The sequence below is a fragment of the Equus przewalskii genome, chromosome 12 (assembly GCF_037783145.1).
Source record: "Equus przewalskii isolate Varuska chromosome 12, EquPr2, whole genome shotgun sequence".
Classification (NCBI taxonomy): Eukaryota; Metazoa; Chordata; class Mammalia; order Perissodactyla; family Equidae; genus Equus; species Equus przewalskii.
The window spans coordinates 35042582-35065360 of NC_091842.1; the positions used below are offsets into that span (position 1 = coordinate 35042582).

Below are 22779 nucleotides of genomic sequence, written 5' to 3' on the forward strand. Positions count from 1 at the left end.
ACTGAAATATAATAAGGTACACCTGAAATTTACACAATGTTATAAGCTGATACGACCTCGATAAAAAAAAAATTTGTCGCAAAAATGCAAGTGGCATATTTAAAAAAAAAAAAAAACACCCAGGAAAAAAACATTGCTAAAATCTAATATTGTTGCAATCTGAAGAGAGAAAAAGGATCATGATTATCATTTATTGAGTGCTAACCAAGCACCGTGCAGAGCTAAGTGACCTGGCTCAGTGGTTCTCAAAGAGGGGTGATTTTGCCCCCATCAGGGGACATTTGGTAATGTCTGGAGATATTTTGGTTGTCATAACTCGGGGGGTGGGGTGCTACTGCATCTAGTGGGTGGAGCCCAGGGACGCTATTAAACATCTTGCAGTGCACAGGACGGCCCCACGACAAAGAGTTCCCTGGCCCAAATGTCAGTCGTGCTGAGGTTGAGGAACCCCTGATCTATTTCCATCAATTGTCCCCTTTGACAGATAAGGAGACTTATCTTAGAGAGAGTAAAGAACTCATGTGAAACCACGCAGTTGTAGGCAGGAGGACCAGGACGGAAGCCCAGGCAGCCAGTCTCCAGAATGCCCATCCCTCCTGAGGCAGGACATCAGAAAGAGGATGACTTTGTGAGAAGACCTCTTGGAGAGGAAGGAATCCAAAGGTTATCGCTGAGAAGTCTCGCATTCCTAGTCCACAGTCTGATCGTTCATTGAGCCAGCATCGTGCAATGAGCAATCGGGTCTAGCTAACCTGAAGCTGAGCAGGATGCTTTGCTCTGGAAAATTCTCCAAAGGCAGGCAAATGGGCTCCATAATAACCTCGATATGGTTCTAGAATATGCGTATTTTTGCTCCTCAGAATTACAATGGGGCTTTGTAGAAATATAGGCCCCTGGGGCCCAGTCAAAGCTGTGAAATGTCATCCTCCGGAGTGGGGCCCTGGAATCTGCATTTTCAAAAGTCCTCTGGTTTCTCAAGTGCAGTATTCACGCAAGGACCATATCCTGGGGTAGCTAGGACTGTTTTCAGATGTGTGACTTGTTCCTCTGGCCTGGATCATCCTCTTGATTGTTTTAATCACTTCAGGATTAATAAGAAGCTTTAGGAACTCTAGAGACAGAAATCAACCTAGGAATATCTCTCTCCACTAATTTCCTCCCAGATAATATTTAGCAACGTCGAGTGTGTTCGTTATCTACTCTTGTGTAACAAATAATCCAAACTTAGTGGTATAAAACAACAGTAAACAACAAAAATTCAGGAGCAGCTCAGCGGGGCACTCCAACATGGGGCTCTCTCATGAGGTTGCAACCAAGGTGTCAACCGGGCATCTGGTCATCTGAAGGCTTGACTGGGGCTGGAAGATCCACTCCCAAGATGGCGCCCTCGCATGGCTGGCAAGTTGGTGCTACCTGAGTGTCCTTAAGACGTGGCAGCTGGCTGCCCCCAGAGTGAGTAAGCTGAGAGATAACACGAGGCAGAGACTATCCTTTTTATGACCTAGCCTCAGAAGTCATGTAGCATCATTCTGCCACATTCTACTTCTCTGAAGCAAGACATTAAGTCTGGGCCACATTCAAGGGGAGGGAAATTAGGCCCCACTTTTTGAAAGGAGGGGTGTCGTAGAATTGGGGGACATATTTTAAAACCATCACATCCAGCTCTTACCCATGCTGCCTTCAGCTCTCTGCTGAAGGCGAGATTCTTTGACTGTCCGTACACTCCTTGCCTCAAAAGGTGGCATGGCTTGCCTGGAGAGGAGGGTGGGCCCAGAAGGCTCGCCACTCCCATTCCACTGCCATCATGTACAGGAACTGTTCTAGCAACAAGACGGGGAAGAGATGTGTTCTGATCCCTTTTTAATTCCTTTCCTGGGGCAGAAAGGGCAAGCTCATGATGGAATCTGGTCACAACTCACTCGCCTCATTTGGTACACTGAAGAACGTGTTTCTCCCTGAACTCTTTTTTAAATAGCAACACAGATTAAAAACAAAGTTAAATTTTAAAGATAGAAATTTTTAGCGGGAAAACGGAAGGCTTATATGTTCTCCTCCCCTTGTTATGAAATGCAGAATTTACTGGGTAAATAAATTCTATCTGCCTTAAAAAACAATAGAAAACACTGCTAGTCTGTTATCTGTGAGACAGAAAAACTTTTACCCAGAAGTGTCAAAGAATCTCAGACCACCCATCAATGGATGAATGGAGAAAGAAGATGTGGCATACAAACAATGGACTACTACTCAGCCATAAAAAAGATGGAATCTTGATATTTGCTATATAATGTTATAAACCTATGTTACTTCAATAAAATACATATATATTAAAAAAAAAAAAACTCAGACCTCATGGGGGAAATGGTGAATTTTCCTAAGAGTTTCTCAAAACTGAGTATGTATTGGGATAATATATACACAACAGAGTTTGCTAGCTCCCTTCCCAATATCCATTCCACAGTTATTCTTTGCTAACAGAGCCTAAACTGTACTCAACTGGGCAACGTGCCCAGCTTAAGAACTACATTTCCCAGCCTGCTTTGCAGCTAATGGAGGATGAGGAAATAAGAAGAGGAAGTCACTGGGTGGGGCTTCCAGGAAAGCTATTTAAAGGAAACTGACTTAGCTTGCCTTCTTGCTCTTGCTACTTCCTCTTTCCTGCTTCCTGGAACACAAACAAGAGAGTAAGGGCTGCAGCAGCCATCTTTGACCATGAGGTGACCTTAAGGAAGGAAGCCATATGCTAAGGATGGCGAAGCAGAAAGGAGGAAGTTTCGGGTGAATTTGTGGGTGTCCCTGGGCTACCTCTAGACTTTTTTTTTAAGTAGCGAAAAAGCCCTCTAATTTATATAAGCAACTGTGGGCAGTTCTCTGTACCAACAGCTGAAGACAATTCATTACTCTTTGTATATGTAAAGCTCATGGTAATTTGCACAGTGCTAATTAAATGGAATAGTCCATAGTTTGGGGGAGATTCGGGGTTGTTTGTGCGTTGGCTTTGCTTTCACCCACTGTATTTATGCAACTTTTCCCCATTACAACAGGGTGTTCCCTCCATGGCCGGTCCTCAGCCTGCAACTGTGGCTGCAAGGTGCTGCTGGTTACCAGGTAGGACTCAGGTTAAGAATGGGACTCTCATTCTGACTCTCTCTGAGGGGTGGCTCGCAGGCAGTTAAATGCCCTTTCAGAAAGACTGCCCGCGGTCTTCCTACTTGCGGCAACTTTGCGGGTGGTACCCAGAGCCCGGATGGGAGGCACGGTTCAGCACAATGGTGATGTCACGAAGGGGGCCTCATAATAGACTGTGCTTCTCTGGTCTCCTGCTGCTGACTGATGCCTTGATGTCCCTGAAAAGTGTGACAGCTCTAAAAGCAAAAACAAGGCTCAGGTCCGTTTGCCGGGGCGGGCATCATAAGCGGTCCAGCCTCTCCCTGAGGCAAGATGTCTACACAATAGATTCGCACTGTCTGACCACAGCCTGCATCCTGAAACAGCAGTCACTCGGCCCTCATATTCGATCCACTGTTCCGTGATTCTCACACGAATCCCCTCGAGGTAGCGTGGACTACAGAGTCTGGTTCTGTCCGTCTGGGGTGGGGCCCAAGTCTGCTTTTCCAACCAGCTCCCAGCAATGCCGAGGCTGCTGGTCCACAGGCCTCATCTTGAGCGTGAAGGCACTTTCTGGCTCTTCTCACCACACAGATCCCGGTCTTTCAGGCACCTTCTGGTCATTCAGGTCTCCGTTCAAACATCACTTCCTCCGAGCAGCCCTCCCTGACCAGCCAGTCCAAAACAGAGCTCCCCAACCCCCTTTGCTTTTTGCCACTTCACCCAGAGTTCTGTTCCTGGTGCTTATGCATCTTGGGATGAACAAGGCATATTCATTCTCTCACTTGCGTGTCCATCTCTCCTCAAACCCACTAGAACATTCCATGAGAGCAGAGACCATGTCGGCCTGCTGCCCTGTTCATCTCTCCATCTCCAGCGCCTAGAACAGTGCCTGGCACACAGTAGGTGCTTGGTAAATACCTTCAGCCAGAACGTCCTTCCAGAGATGAGGTACTCACTCTCTGATATCTTACGACTTGAAAGAAACATTTATTTCTGTTGAGGAAAGTACTGTGTCTGCTATGAAGAAAACTTCAAAAAATATGAAGAAGAGACAATTACCTGGGGTGGGTTCTCCCAGAGGTGGAACCTGAAACAAGGATGAGACGGCAAGTAGTTGACTTGGGAGGTGACCCCGGGACAGGGAAGCCAGGTGAGGAAGGCCAGGAGATAATTTGGGTATGTTAATGAGCAGGTTATTCGCTGTGGGCAACTGGGGTTCAGTCCCACTGGGGACCTCCAGGACTGAGGAAGCTGGGGCCCTGTCCATCACTGGTTGAGGTTTGGTTGCCCCAAGGGCGTGTGCATGCCATGGAGATACAGGCGAGCACCAACGGGGTCTGCCGTGCAACAGGTCTGTCCGGTATACAACCTTATTGTCTTCTCTAGGAACTGCCTGCCCACCACCCTATCCGCGGGTCACCAAGAGGAACCCCTAGAAGCCTTGTTTTGGGGACCACCACCAGCCCACCCATTTCCAGCCTATGTGCAAACTAGGACAAAGTTCCTCAAATTATTTTTTTCATTGAGACGTAATTCACACGCCATTTAATCCACCGTTTTAGGGGCCGGCCCGGTGGCATAGTATGTGCGTTCTGATTCAGCAGACCGGGGTTTGCAGGTTCAGATCCCAGGCGTGAACCTACACACCACTTATCAAGCCATGTTCTGGCAGCATCCCACATAGAAGAGCTAGAAGGTCTTACAACTAGGATATAAACTATGTACTAGGGCCGTGGGGAGAAAAAAAAGAGCAAGATTGGCAACAGATGTTAGCTCAGGGCCAATCTTCCCCACCTAAAAGCATAGCTTAAAAAAAAAATCTGCTGTTTAAAAGTACTCAGTTCGGTGGTTTTAGTATATTTCACTGTGTTGTCCAACCATCCCCACTGTCCGATTCCAGAACATCTTCGTGACTCTCATAGGAAACCCCACGCCCAGCAGCAGTCACTCTCAATTCCCCCCTCCCCCAGCCCCTGGCAATGACTAATCTACTTTCCATCTATGGATTTGCCTCTTCTGGATATTTCATAGAAATGGAATCGTAAAACGTGACCTTTTGTGTCTGGCTTCTTTTGTTTACCATAATGTTTTTGAGATTTATATATGTTGTAGCAGGTGTCAACACTTCATTCTGTTTTACAGCTGAATAATATTCCATTGTACGGGTAAACCACAGTTTGTTTATCCATTCATCCGTTGATGGACGTTTGGGTTGTTCCCACTTTTTAGACTATTATGAATAATGGTGCCATGAATAATTTCGTGCACGTTTTTGTGCGAACATATGTTTTCAATTCTTTTGAGTATCTCAAATGATTTTTTGTAAGTGTCCTAAGTAATTCCTGTGGCCGGGGGGCAGCAGCCCTGGCTGAGGCTCAGAGACGCCCTCACTTTTACCCACTTGAGGGCGTCCCAGGACTTACAGGCGTCACCAGTGTGTCAATACCCCACTGCCCTCTCCTTCAGATGAGACAGCCATGTCAGTTGGGGTGGAGGAGGCTCAATTGGTCCCCTGAGAAACGAGGGGCTCAGGAGATGGCCAGCCACGTGTGTGCATATGTAACAAGACTCCAGAGTGTGTACATGGCCATCTGTCCATGGGGCTCAGAACGGGGCTATTCCCTCGCTGCCTCGGGACTCAGAAGCCCAGGATTTCCAGGTCTGCCTGCATTCTTTCATATGAGTTGATATATGTCTATGATGTCAGTGGAACCCCCCCCAGATGTGCCCCTCCACACAGGACGCAACCTGGACACCTGCATTGTATGGGCCCCCCCACACCCCACTTTATATGCATCCTTCCCCCACTCCCACCACAATTGACATAAGATCGTGTTGGCTGATTTTGTCAGTCAGGAATTGAGAATTTGGGTTGAGACCAGAAATAGGGCCAGGTTATTCTATTCTTCTTGGAGGGCATAAACTAGCCCAGGAGCCGCCCCCTCAAATTCGGTTCTTATTAAGCTGGAGCTTGATGGTTTCTATATATGTATGACCCCACTATGCTATCATTAGCATCTTAGCATTCTTCCTTCCAGTCTTTTATATTAATATAATTCTTTCCAGCGGTGTGCTGGAGCTGGCTCCTATGGGCTTGGCTAGCCAGTTGTGTACATCTACCCAACTCCTCTTTCAGTGACATCTTGAGGTAGCTTGAAATCAGCCATGATGGGGGTCTTTCCACCACGGAAATTGGCAAATGCTACAGTTGAGGGATTTTCTTTTCAGAGACTTGGGTGTTAAATGTTTATCCTGTTTACCTAGTTGATTTTACATACAAGACATCGGTTTACCCATTCACGTGCCTGCCAACCATCTAACACTCTCCTTAAGAATACCAGGAGCTGGGCCGGCCCCGTGGCCAAGTGGTTAAGTTCACACGCTCCACTTCGGCGGTCCAGGGTTCCACTGGTTCGGATCCTGGGCGTGGACCTAGCACCACTCATCAAGCCATGTTATGGTGGCATCTCGCATAGCAGGGCCAGAAGGACCTAGAACTATGTACTGGGGGGCTTTGGGGAGAAGAAGAAGAAAAAGAAGATTGGCAACAGATGTTAGCTCAGGTGCAAATCTTTAAGAAAAAAACAAAAAAGAAAGAATACCAGGAGCTTACGTCCTGGTAAATAAAGACAGATGATATATAAGTAAACATGTAAACAAACAAGATCATTCTAGGTAGATCATATGGTATTTCTACTTTCATTTTTTTGAAAAATCTCCGTACTGTTTTCCATAGTGGCTGCACCAGTTTGCACTCCCACCAGCAGTGTGCAAGCGTTCCCTTTTCTCCACATCCTCTCCAGCACTTGTTATTTCTTGTCTTGTTAATTATAAGCCATTTTGACGAGTGTGAGGTGATATCTCAGTGTAGTTTTGATTTACATTTCCCTAATGATTAGTGATGTGGAACATCTTTTCACGTGCCTGTTGGCCATCTGTATATCTTCTTTGGAAAAATGTCTGTTCATATCCTCTACCCATTTTTTGATTGGGTTGTTCATTTTTTTGCTGTTGAGTTGTAAGAGTTCTTTATGTATTTTGGAAATTAACTCCTTTTCAGATACAATGTGATCTAGCTATTCCACTACTGGGTATTTATCCAAAGAATGTGAAATCAATAACGTAAAAAGATTTATGCACCCCTATGTGCGTTGCAGCATTATTCACAATAGCCAAGATGTGGAAACAACCCAAGTGCCCTTCTATGGATGAATACATAAAGAAGATGTGGCATATATATACTGTGGAATACTACTCAGCCATAAAAAAGACAAAATCATGCCATTTGCAACAACATGGATGGACCTTGAGGGTATTATGCTAAGTGAAATAAGCCAGACAAAGAAAGACAAACACTGTATGATTTCACTCCTATGTGGAAGAGAAACAAACACATGGAGAAAGAGAACAGATTAGGGAAGTGGGTTGGGGGAGGGTAAAAAGCATAGAGAGGCACATATGTATGGTGACAGATAAAAACTAGACTTGGTTGTGAACACGATGCAGTCTATACAGAAACTGAAATACAGTGATGTACATCTGAAATTTACACAGTGTTAGAAGCTGATATGACCTCAAAATAATAATTAAAAAAAGAGATAATTGGGGATGGCCCTGTGGCCTAGTGGTTAAGTTCAGCACACTCTGCTTAGGCGTCCTGGGTTCATAGATTCAGTTCCTGGGCACGGACCTACACCATTTGTTGGCAGCCATGCTGTGGTGGTGACCCACATACAAAATAGAGGAAGATTGGCACAGATGTTAGCTCAGGGTGAATCTTCCTCAGCAAAAAAACATAATAATAATTGTAGGTAGTGATAAAGTGTGAAGAAAATTACATGAAACAGCTGATATGTTGAATATACTCCTTTTATCCCTTTTTTTGTTGTTCATATCATATCATGAACAATTCCCCAAGTTTTAAAAAGGTCTCGGAAGCATTCTTCTGAATGGCTGCACAATATTTCTTCCTTGGGAGAACAGTCTACTTTATCGAAGCATTCCCCTCCACACACTGTAGGATGTTGATCAGCATCCCTGGCTTCTACCCCCCAGGTGCCAGTAGCACTGCCCCCTACACCAGTTATAACCAAAAATGTCTCCAGATTTTGTCCCCTGGCAGGGGGGGCAAAATCACATTGACTTTAAATTGACAAATTAAAGGCTTCCAGTAGGGACATGGGTCTGAGTGTGGCCACTGGACCAGCAGCATCAGCACCACCTGGGAGCTTGATAGAAATGCAAATTCTCAGGCTCCTCTCCAGAACGTGAAATCAGAGTCTCCAGGGTGGGGCCAGGCAATGGGTGTTTTAACAAGCCCTCGGGGCTTCTGATGCATGCTCCTGTTAACAGGGGGCTGAGGATGAAGGCTTTCGAAGTCAAAAGAGTGTTTGAGCATGGGTGGCATCCTGCAATGTGTGGTTGTGATTGCATCATGAGGATGTTTTCGCCTCCGGCTGAGCCAGGGCTGGTGTGGGTGATTAGTGCAAATTAGCTGAGTTCAGGTGTCCTTTTGACTTAAGTACCACCTTTCAGCTCAGGATTACCAAACACCACTTATTTTCACCCGAGGGAGGCTCTGGGAGGCTCCAGGGCCAGAGAGAAAGTTAAGAATAGAAAGCAAATGGGTCACATGACTCTAGGCTCTAACCACCACCGTTGTGTTTCACCACCGCCTATAAAGCTTGGTTCTTTACATAAAGAGCATTTTGGTCTTTTCAGAAACTGAAGAACCACAAAATGCAAGACCAAGCCAAGATGGTCACGAGCGGCTACCTCTCGCTCTTTTTACCGTGTTGTACCTCCAGCTACCATGGATTCAGTTCAGAAATATGGGTTCAAGAGTTTTCTCCCATGGTTCCTAAATGGGGGCTTACCCTTGCCCATGGCTGGAAAAGATCCTCTGGTGCAGTGGTTCTCAGCCGGCACAGCACTGCCCCATCCCAAAGGGCATTTGTAAGGGGGGTGCAGGTTGGGTTGTCACAATGACTAGAACCTCTGGCATTTCGTGGGTTAGCGCCATGATTGTCAAACATCCTGCAGAGTGCTCGTGAGAATATAAAGTGGTACAATCACTTTGAAAAATAATCCGAGAGTTTCTTTTAAAATTACACATCCAGGGGCCGGCCCGGTGGCACAGCAGTTAAGTTCACGTGTTCCACTTCCATGGCCCGGGGTTTGCCAGTTCGGATCCCAGGCACAGACCTATGCACCACTTATCAAACCACAGTGCTGTGGCAGGCATCCCACATATAAAATAGAGGAAGATGGGCACAGATGTTAGCTCAGGGCCAATCTTCCTCAGCAAAAAAAGAGAAGGATTGGTGGTGGATGTTAGCTCAGGCTAATCTTCCTCAAAAAAATAAGTAAAAAATAAAAAATGATAAAATAAAATAAAATTCAACATCCACTTAGGATAAGACCCAGCCATTCCCCACTTAGGTATATACCAAAGAGAAAAGGTATATACCAAAGAGAAAAGAAAGCATATGTCCATACTTATGCAAGAATGTTCATATCAGCTCTACCTGTAATAGTCCAAAACTGGAAGCAACCCAAATGTCTATCAACAAACGAAAGGATAAACAGACTGTGGTACGTCCATACAGTGGACCACTGCACAGAAGTAAGGAGGAATGAACTTTTGGTTGGTACACAATACAACATGGGTGAATCTCAAAATAATTATGCTGAGTGAAAGAAGCCAGAGAAAAGTGTATGTGCTTATGATTCATTCCCTTTACATAAAATTATAGAAAATGCAAACTAGTCTATAGGCACAGGAAACAGATCAAAGGTTACCTGGATGTGGGAGAGGGCAAGGTGGGAAGAGAAGGGGGATTATAAAGGTGATTCCATTGTGCTCTCCTTTGGGAAAGGAAGTAGTTTGGGGGATAGTTATATTAATTAACTCTCCATGGGGCAGCTCACAACCTGGCAGCTGGCTTCCTTCAGCAGAAAGAGAGAGAGAGAGGGAGCCCAAGGCAGAAGCCACAGGGTTTTATAACTTACTCTTTTTATTTTTTTAGCCCTGAGCTAACATCCACTGCCAATCCCCCTTTTCTCGCTGAGGAAGACTGGCCCTAAGCTAACATCCATGCCCATCCTCCTCTACTTTATATGTGGGATGCCTACCAAAGCATGGCTTGATGAGTGGTGCATAGGTCTGTGCCCGGGATCCAAACCAGCAAACCCCAGGCCACTGAAGCGGAGCAAGCGAACTTAACCACTGCCCCACCAGGCCAGCCCCTTTATAAGCTACTCTTGAATGTGACATCCATCACTTCTCCCGAATTGAATTCATCTGAAGCAAGACAGTAAATCTAACCCACATTAAAGGGAAAGGAATTACACAAAGGCATGAATACCTACCAAGAGGCGTGAATCTTTGGGACCCCTACAAAGGCTGTCCACCACTAGTAACTGATGCAGACAGGAATACGAGAATGCAAACATGTGCAGGGTCCCCAGCTCTGCCCAAACGAGGACACGTTCATCAGGAACTGGCAGATCAGAACCATTCACAAGGACATTTTCTTTCCTTCTTAAAAAACTGGCACCATGGCTCCCGCCCCAGAGGTCCTACGAGGGGATGGTGCCCATCCAGTTGGCAGTGTGTCTGTGGTTGCTCCCAGCCACTGCAGCAACAGCCCATTGGAAGAGATCAGGAGAGGCCTGGAAGGGCGGTGGGTGGGATGAAAGATGCGAGAGGTGGTACCCTGGATTCCCCAAACTGGTTATTTTCTGGAAACATCCATGGATAGGTTGTACCAGTCAGGATAGGTTATGCTGCTGTGAATGAGCAAACGGCAATGACGAGAAGATCTACTGGCTGGACACCACAGAAGTTTATTTCTTGCTCAGGCAAAGCCTGCTCCGGGTCCAGGCGAGTCTCCGGGGCTGCCGTCCTCCACGGATGACGCACGGTGACTCAGGGATCCAGGCGGCTTCCGTCTTGGGACTCCACCCTCTCAAAGCCAGGCCTCCTCCACAAAGGGGAAGATGAAGCCTGGAAAATCTTGCAGAGGCTTTTTGCTCCCTCAGAAAGGAAGTGACACATCACTTCTGATCACATTCCATTGGTCAGCTGTCATGTGACCCTAACCCAAGGGGACTGGAAAGGATGTCTCCACGTACCCAAGAACAAAGGAGAACTGGATACTGTTACGTTAACAATATGATATGTTAATAATGATTTTTTTTCTTTCTTTTTTTTTCTGAGGAAGATTAACCCTGAGCCAACATCTGCTGCCAATCCTCTTTTTGCTGAGGAAGACTGGCCCTGAGCTAACATCTGTGCCCATCTTCCTCTGCTTTATATGTGGGATGCCTACCACAGCATGGCTTGCCAAGTAGTGCCATGTCCACACCTGGGATCTGAACGGGTGAACCCCGGGCTGCCTAAGCCACCAGGCCGGTCCAAATAATGATGTTTTAACAGAGGGTCCCTCCACCACACATACCATTCCACATGTTTTAATATTTATGGTAAGTCTTTTGTGTGTGTTAACTCATTTGATGCTGACAATTCCCCAGTGAAGTTGGTATTTTTATTCCTATTTTAAAGATGACGAATTGAGGCCCCAAGAGGTTCCTGAGACCTGTTTCTACCCACAAAACATTTCTGACACCAAATGTGTGGAGGTTTTTCCCACACCAACCAATTCTCCAACTCTGAACAAGCAATTCAAGCCTGACTCTAATAACCTGGAATTTTCTTTTTTTTCCTCCCCCGTAGCAGCTAGTTATATATCCTAGTTGTGGGTCATTCTAGTTCTTCTGTGTGGGACGCCGCCACAGCAGGGCTTGATGAGCAGTGTATAGGTCTGCGCCCAGGATCCAAATGGGTGAACCCTGGGCCGCCGAAGCAGAGTGCACGAACTTGACCACTACGCCATGGGGCCGGCCTCCTACCTGGGATTATTGTCAGACCCCACACGTTAAGGGCTCAGTCCCACAAGACTGCCCCACTTCAGGCGCCAACCCCGAGTCCAGGCCTCCCGTACCTCTGACTGACCAGCTGTAAATGGGGGGTTCCCACAACCCCCTGCTCGAGTTCCATAATTCACTAGAAGGACTCCCAGAACTCAGGAAAATAGTTTTCTTACTATTACCAGTTTATTATAAAGGATGCAACTCAGCCCCGCTCCAACCCGTCCTGGAGGCCGGTGGTTGGGGCTAAAAATTCTAACCCTCCCATCACTTGGTCTTTCTGGTGACCAGCTCCATCCTGAGGCTACCCGGGGGCCCCACCCTAAGCCACCTCATTAACATAAATTAGCATAATAAATTAGCATAAATGCAGGTGTGATGAGGAGGAGCTGGTTATGAATAATGGAAGACACTCCTGTCACTCAGGAAATTCCAAGGGTTTTAGGAGCTCTATGCCAGGAACCTGAGATGAAGACCAAATATACTTCTTCTTATGTGACAGAGGTTAAACAACTCCTCCAAGGTCACGTGGCCGTTGTGCTGGCGGTCCTCTGACCACCGCCAGATCCACTCTACACCTTCTCCTCTCTGCTCTCAGCCCCATGAGGTGGACCCGTGCGGCCCGTGTCAACAGAGGGCTGTGCCCTCTCGTATCTGATAGTCTCAGCCAATGGGGAGCCCAAGAAGGAGAGCAGAAGGAGGAAGGGACAGAAGTTGGGGTCCTTATTCCCCCAGCTCCCTACCCGTGGGGTCGCAGCAGGTTGGTCTGTGCCGGGACCCAAGAACTCTCCATGGGGCTGCCCAGTCTGAGTTCTGGTGGCCGCTCTCTCTCCTCAGCCTTTGCAACACGGATGTGGTGACTCAGCTGTCATTGGCCTGAGAGTGTGACATGAGCCCTTGGACTGCACTCTCCTCAAATCACCCAGTCTGAGACGCCATCTCTTTGGCGCGGGGCCCCCGGCTGATCCCATGGAGCTGGGACTGGCCTGGTGTGAAGATGAAATTCTTTGTCAGGTTTCTTTCTAAAGTTCGCTTTGATGGCTGAATACATAGACGTCACGTCATTGAATACAGTAAATCAAAAATCACTTTTAAAATGAAACCTAATCTTTCCTTATCACAAAGTCAAAACAGATTAATTGCAGGGAAGTTTGAAAATACAAATAAATGGAAAGAAACAATCAAACTGTTGGCCCACCATCCAAAGAACAAATGTAACATTTTCATATATATCCTTCCGTTGTCTTTTCTGCACATAAACATATATATCTGTTTGTTTAACAAAGTTAGAATTTCCCTAGACACACTGGTTTTCGTTTTTTTTCCACTTTATAAATGGTGATCGTGTTTTTATGTCTTTACATCCTTTTAAATAGTGGTTTGGCTTTGGGTTGTGGGGTTGTGTCATCAATTTTAAAGCTGATTTCCTTTTGGGGACGCTTAGATTATTTTCAATTTTTAGTTCCTATAAATAATAGCATCATGAGTTGGGTTGTTTTTGTTTGTTTTGGGGGTTTGGGCCAAATCTTTGCACACATACCCATTTTCTTCATATAAATTTCTAAACACAGGGTTGATAGGTTAAGGCGGCACGTTGTAAGGCTTTGGGTGTGATTCCTAAATCTCTTCCCCGTCTCCACTCATGCCCCAGACAGCCTCTGCAATGTCTGTGTCTCTACATCCTCACCAACACTGGATATTAAATATTTGTTTAAAAATGTCAGGGCCAGCCCCGTGGCCGAGTGGTTAAGTTCGCGCACTCGGCTCCAACAGCCCAGGTTCACAGGTTTGGATCCTGGGTGTGGACCTACACACCGTTCATCAGGCTACACTGTGGCTGCATCCCGCATAGTAGAACTGGAATGACTTACAACTAGGATATACAGCTAGGTACTGGGGCTTTGAGGAGAAAAAAAAAAGGAAGATTGGCAACAGATGTTAGCTCAGGGCCAATCTTCTTCACCAAAAAAATAAAAGATCTTCATTTAAAGTGTGAATCCAAATCAAATAGTTAAAACTCCTCTTCCTTTGAATAGATCTGTGCTGCAAAAATGAATCTTAGAATTATAGCCACCTGGCCAGAGTGAAGAGGAAGCTGGTGCAATTGTCTATTAAAATCAGGCACTTTCCAGTGGAAAAACTGACAGCACTACCTGCGCCAGGTGAGCAGAGTTGGCATCCAGCGTGAGACGTCATGGTGGAGGTAGACACCTTTGAGATGAGTGATAAGAACGGCACTTTAGGGGCCAGCCCAGTGGCGCAGCAGTTAAGTGCACATGTTCTGCTCCAGTGACCCAGGGTTCACTGGTTCGGATCCCGGGTGCAGACATGGCACCGCTTGGCAAGCCGTGCTGTGGTAGGCGTCCCACATATAAAGTAGAGGAAGATGGGCACAGATGTTAGCTCAGGGCCAGTCTTCCTCAGCAAAAGAAGAAGGATTGGCAGCAAATGTTAGCTCAGGCCTGATCTTCCTCAAAAAAAAAAGAAAAAAGGAAGGGTACTTTAGCTCCATGGTCTTCCTCCCAAAAACCCACAACCCCAGCAGAATCGTGAGCAGCGCATCAGACAAATCCCAACTGAAGGACATTCTACAAAATACCTAAGCGGTACTCCTTAAAACTATTTAGGGAAGGCATAATAGCCAAAAGTGACGATGCCTATCAATTGATGAATTGGATAAGCAAAATGTGGTATATCCATTGACAGGAATATTATTCGGCCATAGAAAGGAATAAAACGCTGATAGATGCTACCACATGGATGAACCTCAAAAAGACGCTCACAAACGCAGAGGGCCACAGGCTGTATGACTCCAGAATTGCTGGAACAGACGGACCCATAGGGACAGGAAGTAGATTAGCAGTCGCCAGCAACAGGGGTTGGAGGAATGGGGAGTGACTGCTATGTGGGTAAGCGGTTTCTTACAGAGACAAAGAAAATGTGCTCGAATTAGATAGAAGCGATGGTTGCCCGATTTTTTAATATGCTAAAACCCAATGAATTGTACACTTTAAAAGGGTGGATATCATAGTATGTGAATACTACGGTGTGTCAATTAAAGCAAAAATCAAAGAAAGTCTGAGACACTATCCCAACCAACAGCAGCCTAACCAGATGTGGCGCCTGAATGTCCTGGGTCCCGGATGGGATTCTGGAAGAGGAAAAGTGCCTTAGTAAAAACTAAGGGAATCTGAACACAGTGTAGACTTTTGATAATCAGAAGGTGTCGATATTGGCTCATTAATCGTGACAGATATACAGTAATCATGTAAGATGTTATAATACAGGAAAATCACAGAGGAAAGACAGTGTGGAGAACATGGGAAATCTCTTACTGTCTTTTCAACTATTCTATAAATCTAAAACTGTTGTAACACTGAAAGTTTATTTAAAAAAATCAGGATACACGCAAAGGTGACAATTTGGGCCACTTTGAAAAAAAACAAGGGTTCTTACTTCTGGCTGTAAAGACACGGGTGATTCTGGTTCTGTCACCAGGAAAACCACCCATTTGGAAATTGAGCCCCGCTGTGGCACGGCGGGTCACTAGGGAAGCTGTTGGCTGGGCCGAGGATAAACACCCACGATTCTATTCTCAGTAAGTGGCTCTCACCACTAACCATCCTTCTGTCCCCTTCAGTTTGTCTGTATCATGCCTGGGTCTGAATTATCCTGTCTGGGCAAGTCCTGGTTCTAGGAACCTCCCAGTGTTGAAAAATATTAGAAGATTTCAGTGGATTTGTGCGAAAAGAAAAATCTCACTTTTTTTTTTTTTTTTTTTTTTTATGGGTGACTAACTTCGACATGAATGCCAGTGCTTATGACCATGGAAATCCGATGATGCAAGGTGAAGCAAGAGTGTCAGACTTTCAAATGACACGGGACTTTAAGTGACATCCAGGATGCGGATTTGCAAGCGTGCACTGGAGCACAGCCATGGGAAGCTGCTGCTGCAGAAACACCTAGGATATTGACGTATTAAAGGGAAAATAACCCCTTCAAACTTGGAAGTTCGGGTCTTGAGAAAGTTTACGTCAGGAGAAATGGTAATGGAAGAGCTTAAAACCATATGGAAAAACAGGGTTGAGCTGTCACCTCTGTGCCCATTCTGAGAAATTATTTACATCCGCTAAAATTATTATTTTAACAACAATAAAAATAGCAATGGGTAATATTTTTTGCACATGCAGTAACGCTACGTCTGTTCCCCTTTTTAAAGAAACCCTGTGACCCCTCTCTCCACAAAACCAAGTACTGAGGCTGAGGCCTGAGTCCTTCTGGTTACACCGCTGGGAGAGGCTTGATCTAACCCAATTCTAAAACAGAAACCCCCAAAGAGGCAAATTCTTGGCTTTTATGAGTTCCTAGGCAGGCTTTTGAAATTCACGGCAGAGATGATCATCTTGAAGGCCAAGGCTTTCGATTTGCAAGATTTGCAAAAGGAGACTTTTTTTTTAAAGGTCTCAACTTTGGTTTTGGGTATCAAAACTCTGGATTCAAGAGCAAATCCTTGAAGGAAGCTTGGAATAAAGTCTATGCCACAACAGACCGTCCATCTGCAGGGGAACTGATGAGAAGTCAGGCGACCCTGTCCTGAGGCTGAAAATTTTCGAAATAAACGAAAAAAAAAACCTGGGGAGGAGAAATGAACGATTCCAGGGGGCTGAGGAGCAGGTGAAACTGGACTGGCCGTGAGCCGATCATTGTTGAAATCGCGTTCATCATTCTGTTCTCTCCATTTTTGTATGTTTCTTGAAATTTTCCGTAATAAAAATTTTGCTCTGGTTAGCGTTCGTGTGGAAGCTGGGAGACCAGCAAGAAGATTATGGAAATCGTGCAGACGAGAAGTGGTGGTGCCTGGACCGGGCTAGCCATGATGGAGAGGATCGAGGATGCTGGAGAGAGGGGAATGGACTCAGACTACATCTGGTGGTATCCACCGGATTGTTACTTCTCGTGCCTTAAATCTCTATGCGTTTTCCCTCCTCCTTCACTTTGAGAGCTTACGGTACCCAGCAGTGGGCCCTCGGGAGAGAAGATGGGTTGGTAGAAGAGCGATATCCTGTTCACCCTGGGAGGCGTCCTGGGAAGGGTCTCCGTGCTGGACACCATCTACAGCCTGAATAACTTTAGGAAAATCCGGATGCCTTTGGGCTTCAGTCTAGGAACCGTGGGAACCTCAAGGGGTCTTCAATAGGCAGTGACCTGAGCTGATTTTAAAAGTCCCCTCTCCCCCAGCTACCGCATAGAGCACAGTTTGGGGTGGGCTGCCTGTAGAAACGGACCTGTTAGGAGCCACTGTAGCATTCCAAGTACTTTATATAAACATTCTCTTTTACTCCTCAAAGCAACCCTCTGAAATGGGGATTATTATCTTCATTTTGAACATAAGGTTCTGAGATCAGAGAGGTTGAGTGATGTACCCAAGGTCACTCAGCAGTTACCTGTAAGGTTGCAGATAAAATACAACAAAACGTGTCAAGAAACATACTTATATAGTACTAAAAATTTATTCGTTGTTGTCCTGAAGTTCAAATTTAACTGGGGGACCTATATTTCTATTTGCTCAATCTGGCAACCCTAGTTACTGACCAAACCAGGATGGAGTCTGAGGTCTGGCCCCAAAGTCCTGGTGCTTCCCCCAAACTGCCCCGACTGTACGGCAAGGATTTGCTCTGGTTCATTTTCATATCCCCGCTCATAGCCTCGCTGGGCTTGCCAACAGACAGAGTCCCCAGCAAATGTTTGTTGAGTGACTACACAGGAGGATGTGCAACGTCAGAGGATTCTGGGGCCTTTCGGGACTACCAAAAATTCTAGCAGAGCACGTCTGGTATAGCGGGTAAAAGCGAGGATTCAGATAGCAACTCCCTGGGTTCAGATCCTGCAACCATCACTGACCTACCGGCTGTGTGAGTTTGGGCAAGTCACGGGAACCCTCTGTGCCTCAGTTTCCTCATCTGCAAAATGGGGATGATAATAATAGCGCTAATAATGGCACATCCCTCACGGGTCTATTTCGAGGATTGAATGAGTAAAGCTGAGCTACGCCGTGCTTCAGAGAGAGTAAGAGCTCAGGGGATGTGGGCCATGACTGGGGGTCAAGAGGAAGATAAGGAAGCGACGGAAATGCCCCGAACCGTCCTCACACTGCCCAGAACACACAGAGAATTCGCTGACGTCCCCAGGGGGGGCGCGGAGAGCCCTGCTCCCAGTAGGGGGTGCACTAAATATTGATTTGATAACTAAATGAGCCCAAGAGGACTTTCTATAGAAATAACCAAAAACTGGGCCAGCCCGGTGGTGCAGCGGTTAAGTGCCCACGTTCATGTTCAGCAGCCCGGGGTTCGCCGGTTCGGATCCCTGGTGCACACATGGCACCACTTGGCACGCCATGCTGTGGTAGGCGTCCCACATATAAAGTAGAGGAAGATGGGCACGGATGTTAGCTCAGGGCCAGTCTTCCTCAGCAAAAAGAAGAGGATTGGCAGCAGATGTTAGCTCAGGGCTAATCTTCCTCAAAAAAAAAGAAAACCCAAAAAACTAAAAGAAAAACAGAATCCCACAAAAACAAGAACTATATTCAAAGGAAATAATTGGAGGAGCGACTCCTGAATGTGCCAGTGAGTCAAGCATCGATGACTGAAAACATCGTATTTTGAGATGAATGTTTGATGGCTCAGAAAAAGAAAAAGGGTTTAGGGGTGGCAAGCACAACAAATACTGTCATTAAAACAAAATTGGCACCGGGCTTCAATTCCAGAGGTTACGAAACAGCCCGGCTGAGGTCATTCGTGCCTAATTATTGTGCCTAATAATCACCTTAACTAATTAGAGCCAAGGTTTTGGAGCACGCTTCTATTCCCAGAGATGGAGTCAGCAGCGACCCGGAATAAATCATTTTGCTCTATTTATGTCTTGGATCATCCACGTGGAAGCACCCTCGGCCGCCCCCTCAGGGAAATTCCAAAGCCTTCATTAATTAATATTTGGAAAACAGGATAGCTTGTATTTGTCAGGCCTATAGAAACATGACATCAGTATGTTTTGGACGTTGGGTTCATTTAATTACTCAGCTCTGCTCCAGGTGCACTTAATATTTATTATTTATCATAAAGTATTAATAATGATCATACTGAGATGGGATCTGAAGGCGCAATAGCGAACGAGACAGGTGGGCCCCTGTCCTCATAAAGCTTATAGTCTAGCAATGGAGACAGATGGTAAGTCAAGCATCAAACAAAATAATTGCATACTGTGAAGTACTCTGAGGAAAACAATAGAACTCTGCCCTAGATAGCTGCAGGAGGCCCCTCCTTTTGATAGATGATCATGGAGGGCTTCTCGGAGGAGATGAAGCCCCAGCCGAGACGCGAACAATGGCAAGAAACAGCCAGGTAGAGCCGGTGCCCTGCGTGCATGGAAGGCACGCCAGGAAGCAAAACCGAGTGGGCAAGAATACTAAGTGGTCGTGACAAGCACAGGCCTTCTGGGTTTGAATCCTACTCTGCCGCTGACTTGCTGTATGATCGCAAGTTATTTGCCGTTCTTCCGTGCCTCAGTTTCTCCCTCTGTAAAACGGGGATAATAACAATACTAGTTTCGGGGTGCTGTCATGAGGAATCGGTGAGTTGATGCTGGTGAAGCACTGAAAGCTGTGACGGGCAGGGGTCACGCATCACGCACAGAAGGATCCCAGAGGCTGTGGATACTGCCGACCCACCTCCCCTCGCTCACCTGAGCTCACCTGCAGCTGCGGGCGAGACGGTTTCCGGTCCTCTCAGCACCGCCCGCCTCCGCACCTGCAGTTCTCCTCTTCTCCGCCTGGGGCGCTCTCGGGCTCAACCGCGCAGGCTGACACTGGAAATGTGGGGGGAGACCCGGTCCCGAGGGCCGCCCTTAATCAGTGAGGATCGAAGCTGGTGGATAAAGGCCCCAGGCTCTCCGCCCTCCCTTGGGGCCACCCTGACCTGCACCCCACATGATCTCTCAGGGGAGCCCCAGTGAAACTGAGCCCCAGCTGTCTCCGATGTGACCTGCTCCTGAACACACCCTTTATGGGTTCTCCTCCACCCACTGTCTCACTTCGGTCCCTCTCAGAGCTTCCTGGAATCACGGCCCGGGGCTGGGATGAGGCAAGCATGGGTCTAGAGAGTAAAATTTAAGGAGGCACTTCAATGAGGAAGAAACAAACAAAAGTGGGGGGTGGGGCGGGTGGGCACAAACGGTGAAGGGTTGCACCTACAACACGACTGACAGACAATAATGTACAACTGAAATTTCACGAGATTGTAACCTATCATTAACTCAATAAAACCTTTAAAAAAAAAAAAAGAAAAAGAAACAAACAAACAAGAGGGATCCATGCCTAGGATGGAATAGTATTCAGCCATGAAAAGGGATGGCGTTCTGATACCCGCTCCAATGTGGATGAACCTCAAAAACATGACCATCAGTGAAAGAAGCCAGACGCAAAAGGTCACAAATAGCATGCTTCCATTTCCGTGAAACGTCCAGCAGAGGCAAATCCACACACGCAGAAAGCGGACTCGTGGTTGTCAGGAGCCAAGGAGACGGGGGCCATGGGGAGTGACTGCTTAGTGGGTACAGGGCTTCCTTTCCAGGTGCTGAAAGTGTCTTGGAACTAGACAGAGGTGATGGCTGCACAACATTGCAAATGGACTAAACAAAGTCACTGACTTGTTTGCTTTATAATGGTTCGTGTAAAGTTCATGTTACGTAAATTTCACCGCGATAAGAAAATATATTAAACACACAAACTGAGTGGCTTCCTCTCCACGGCCCTGGGGCTGGGGATCCCCGTCCGGGAACGCTGTGTGGGAGTCGTCACCTTGCAATGTCCTCCCGGGAGGGGACGTCTGTTCAGTCCTGAAAACCGTGTGCCCCTTACTTCCTACACCACAAGAAGGGGAATTCCTATTTGCTGACTGAGGCCCTACTGTGCGCCAGACACTTCATAGGAACCCTCCCTATCGATCCTCTTGACCCACTCTTGCCTCATCCATTGAGTTTTTCTTCACTGTGCTTGTCACCAACTGACATCACATTGTACATATTTGTTCAGTGTTGTTTTTTCCCTCTAGAATGTAAGCTTAGGAGGGCAGGAACATTGTCTTGTTGACCGTATCCTCGAGCTGATGAGGTGAAGGAACCTTGCAAGACAGGCATTAGCATCTCCGTTGACAGCGGGGGAATTCGAGCTCAGCGATTTGCGGTTAGTAAGGAGCAGCGACTGAGTTTGAACTCAGGGCCCCGGGGCGGGGGGCACAGCCCGTGCTGTGGGGAGCTCTCCTTCAGCAGATTCCTAGCTCCTGCTGGGACGAGTTAGGAGTCTGAAAACTGAAGGGACAAGCGGATGACTCATCTCTGAGGCTCAGGGGAGGGGATCCTGACCCAGAGCTGAGTCATCACGGCCGCCTCCCTCTGTGCTGACTCGCTCATACCTCCATTTCTTGGCCTCCCCGAGTGCTGGGGTGAGGCCAGGGGCTCAACATAGGCCGGGGCTCCTTTCTCATCTCAGCTCTGCCCTCTTGGCTGGGACGGTCTGACCCAGATGAAACCACAGATGTGGGTCCGAGCCAGCAGTCTCCAGAGAGCCATGCAGATCCGGACACAAGAATCCAAGGCTGTTGCTATGTCTGAAGGAACGCTGGCGGGCTTGAGACCACGAAGAGCCCTCCTATTAGCTTTTCTTCGGTGGATGGCACCAGCAGCAACCCTGTGCATACCTGACTTACTGATTGCATAAATTAAATCTTTTTTGTTGTTGTTGTTTTGGTGAGGAAGACTGGCCCTGAGCTAACATCTGTTGCCAATCTCCCTCTTTTTGCTTGAGGAAGATTGTTGCTGAGCTAACATCTGTGCCAGTCTTCCTCTGTTTTATGTGGGATGCAACAACAGCGTGGCTTGACAAGCGGTGCACAGGTCCACACCTGGGATCTGAACCTGCAAACCCCCGGCCACTGAAGTGGAGCACTCGAACTTAACCACTACACCACTGGGCCAGCCCCATAAATCTAATTTTTAAAAAGAACACAAGCCTTAACATCAGAAAGAGATGGGTTTGAAGCCCAGCTCTGCCACTTATTAGCTGTGTGACCTTGGGCAGGCTACCTGACCACTCTGTTCTTCAATTTCCTCATATGGAAAATGAGGTAATAATATTATCTGCTTCCAAGGGTTGGCAAGAGGATGGAACAGGACATTTTGAGTGGGAGGCGGAAGGAGGAAAACACGCTCTAAGGGCATAAAGACAATGGAGTGTTGAGGACTGAACCCCATGGCAGAGACGGCAGTGGGGTGGGGTTGGAGGTAAACAAGTTCTGGGTGTGGGCCCCAGGCTGGCCAGTGAGTCAAGGGCTGAGGCTGGACAAGTGGCTTAACCTCTGGCAGCGTCTCGTTCTCCAACTGTACAAAATTGGGGATTGGATCATGCTAGAGCCTGCTCTGTCCCACACAGAATTAGAACATGATGCCTCACACGGAATGAGAATATTTCACAAAAGGAAGAATGTTAATTGACATCTGGTTGCGGATTTGAGGGTGGGGGATATTAAAATTATTACCCTAGTAATACATGAATATATTTTTATCCTGAAAGATTCTAACAATCCAAACCCATGTAGGGCAAAATATGAAATCCCCCTTCATCAGCTTCCGCCATCAACAGTTTGGAGCACATGCTTACAATTTCTTTCCTTTGCATTTATGTAGATAAGT

General features: G+C 46.8%; 1 long non-coding RNA gene across 6 annotated transcripts; it reads left to right on the forward strand.

The window, feature by feature from the left end:
- Window positions 1-2628: 2628 nt before the first annotated feature.
- LOC103556243 (uncharacterized) lies at window positions 2629-16827 on the forward strand. Of its 6 annotated transcripts, none has more exons than XR_011524530.1 (6): window positions 2629-2775; window positions 3042-3105; window positions 3922-4056; window positions 11334-11595; window positions 14076-14201; window positions 15855-16827. It is a non-coding gene; the product is annotated as an uncharacterized lncRNA (long non-coding RNA). The 6 variants fall into 6 exon arrangements; XR_011524531.1 differs by lacking the exon at window positions 14076-14201 and adding an exon at window positions 15538-15637; XR_011524528.1 differs by lacking the exons at window positions 11334-11595; window positions 14076-14201 and adding an exon at window positions 15538-15637.
- The last annotated feature ends 5952 nt before the right edge of the window (window positions 16828-22779 follow it).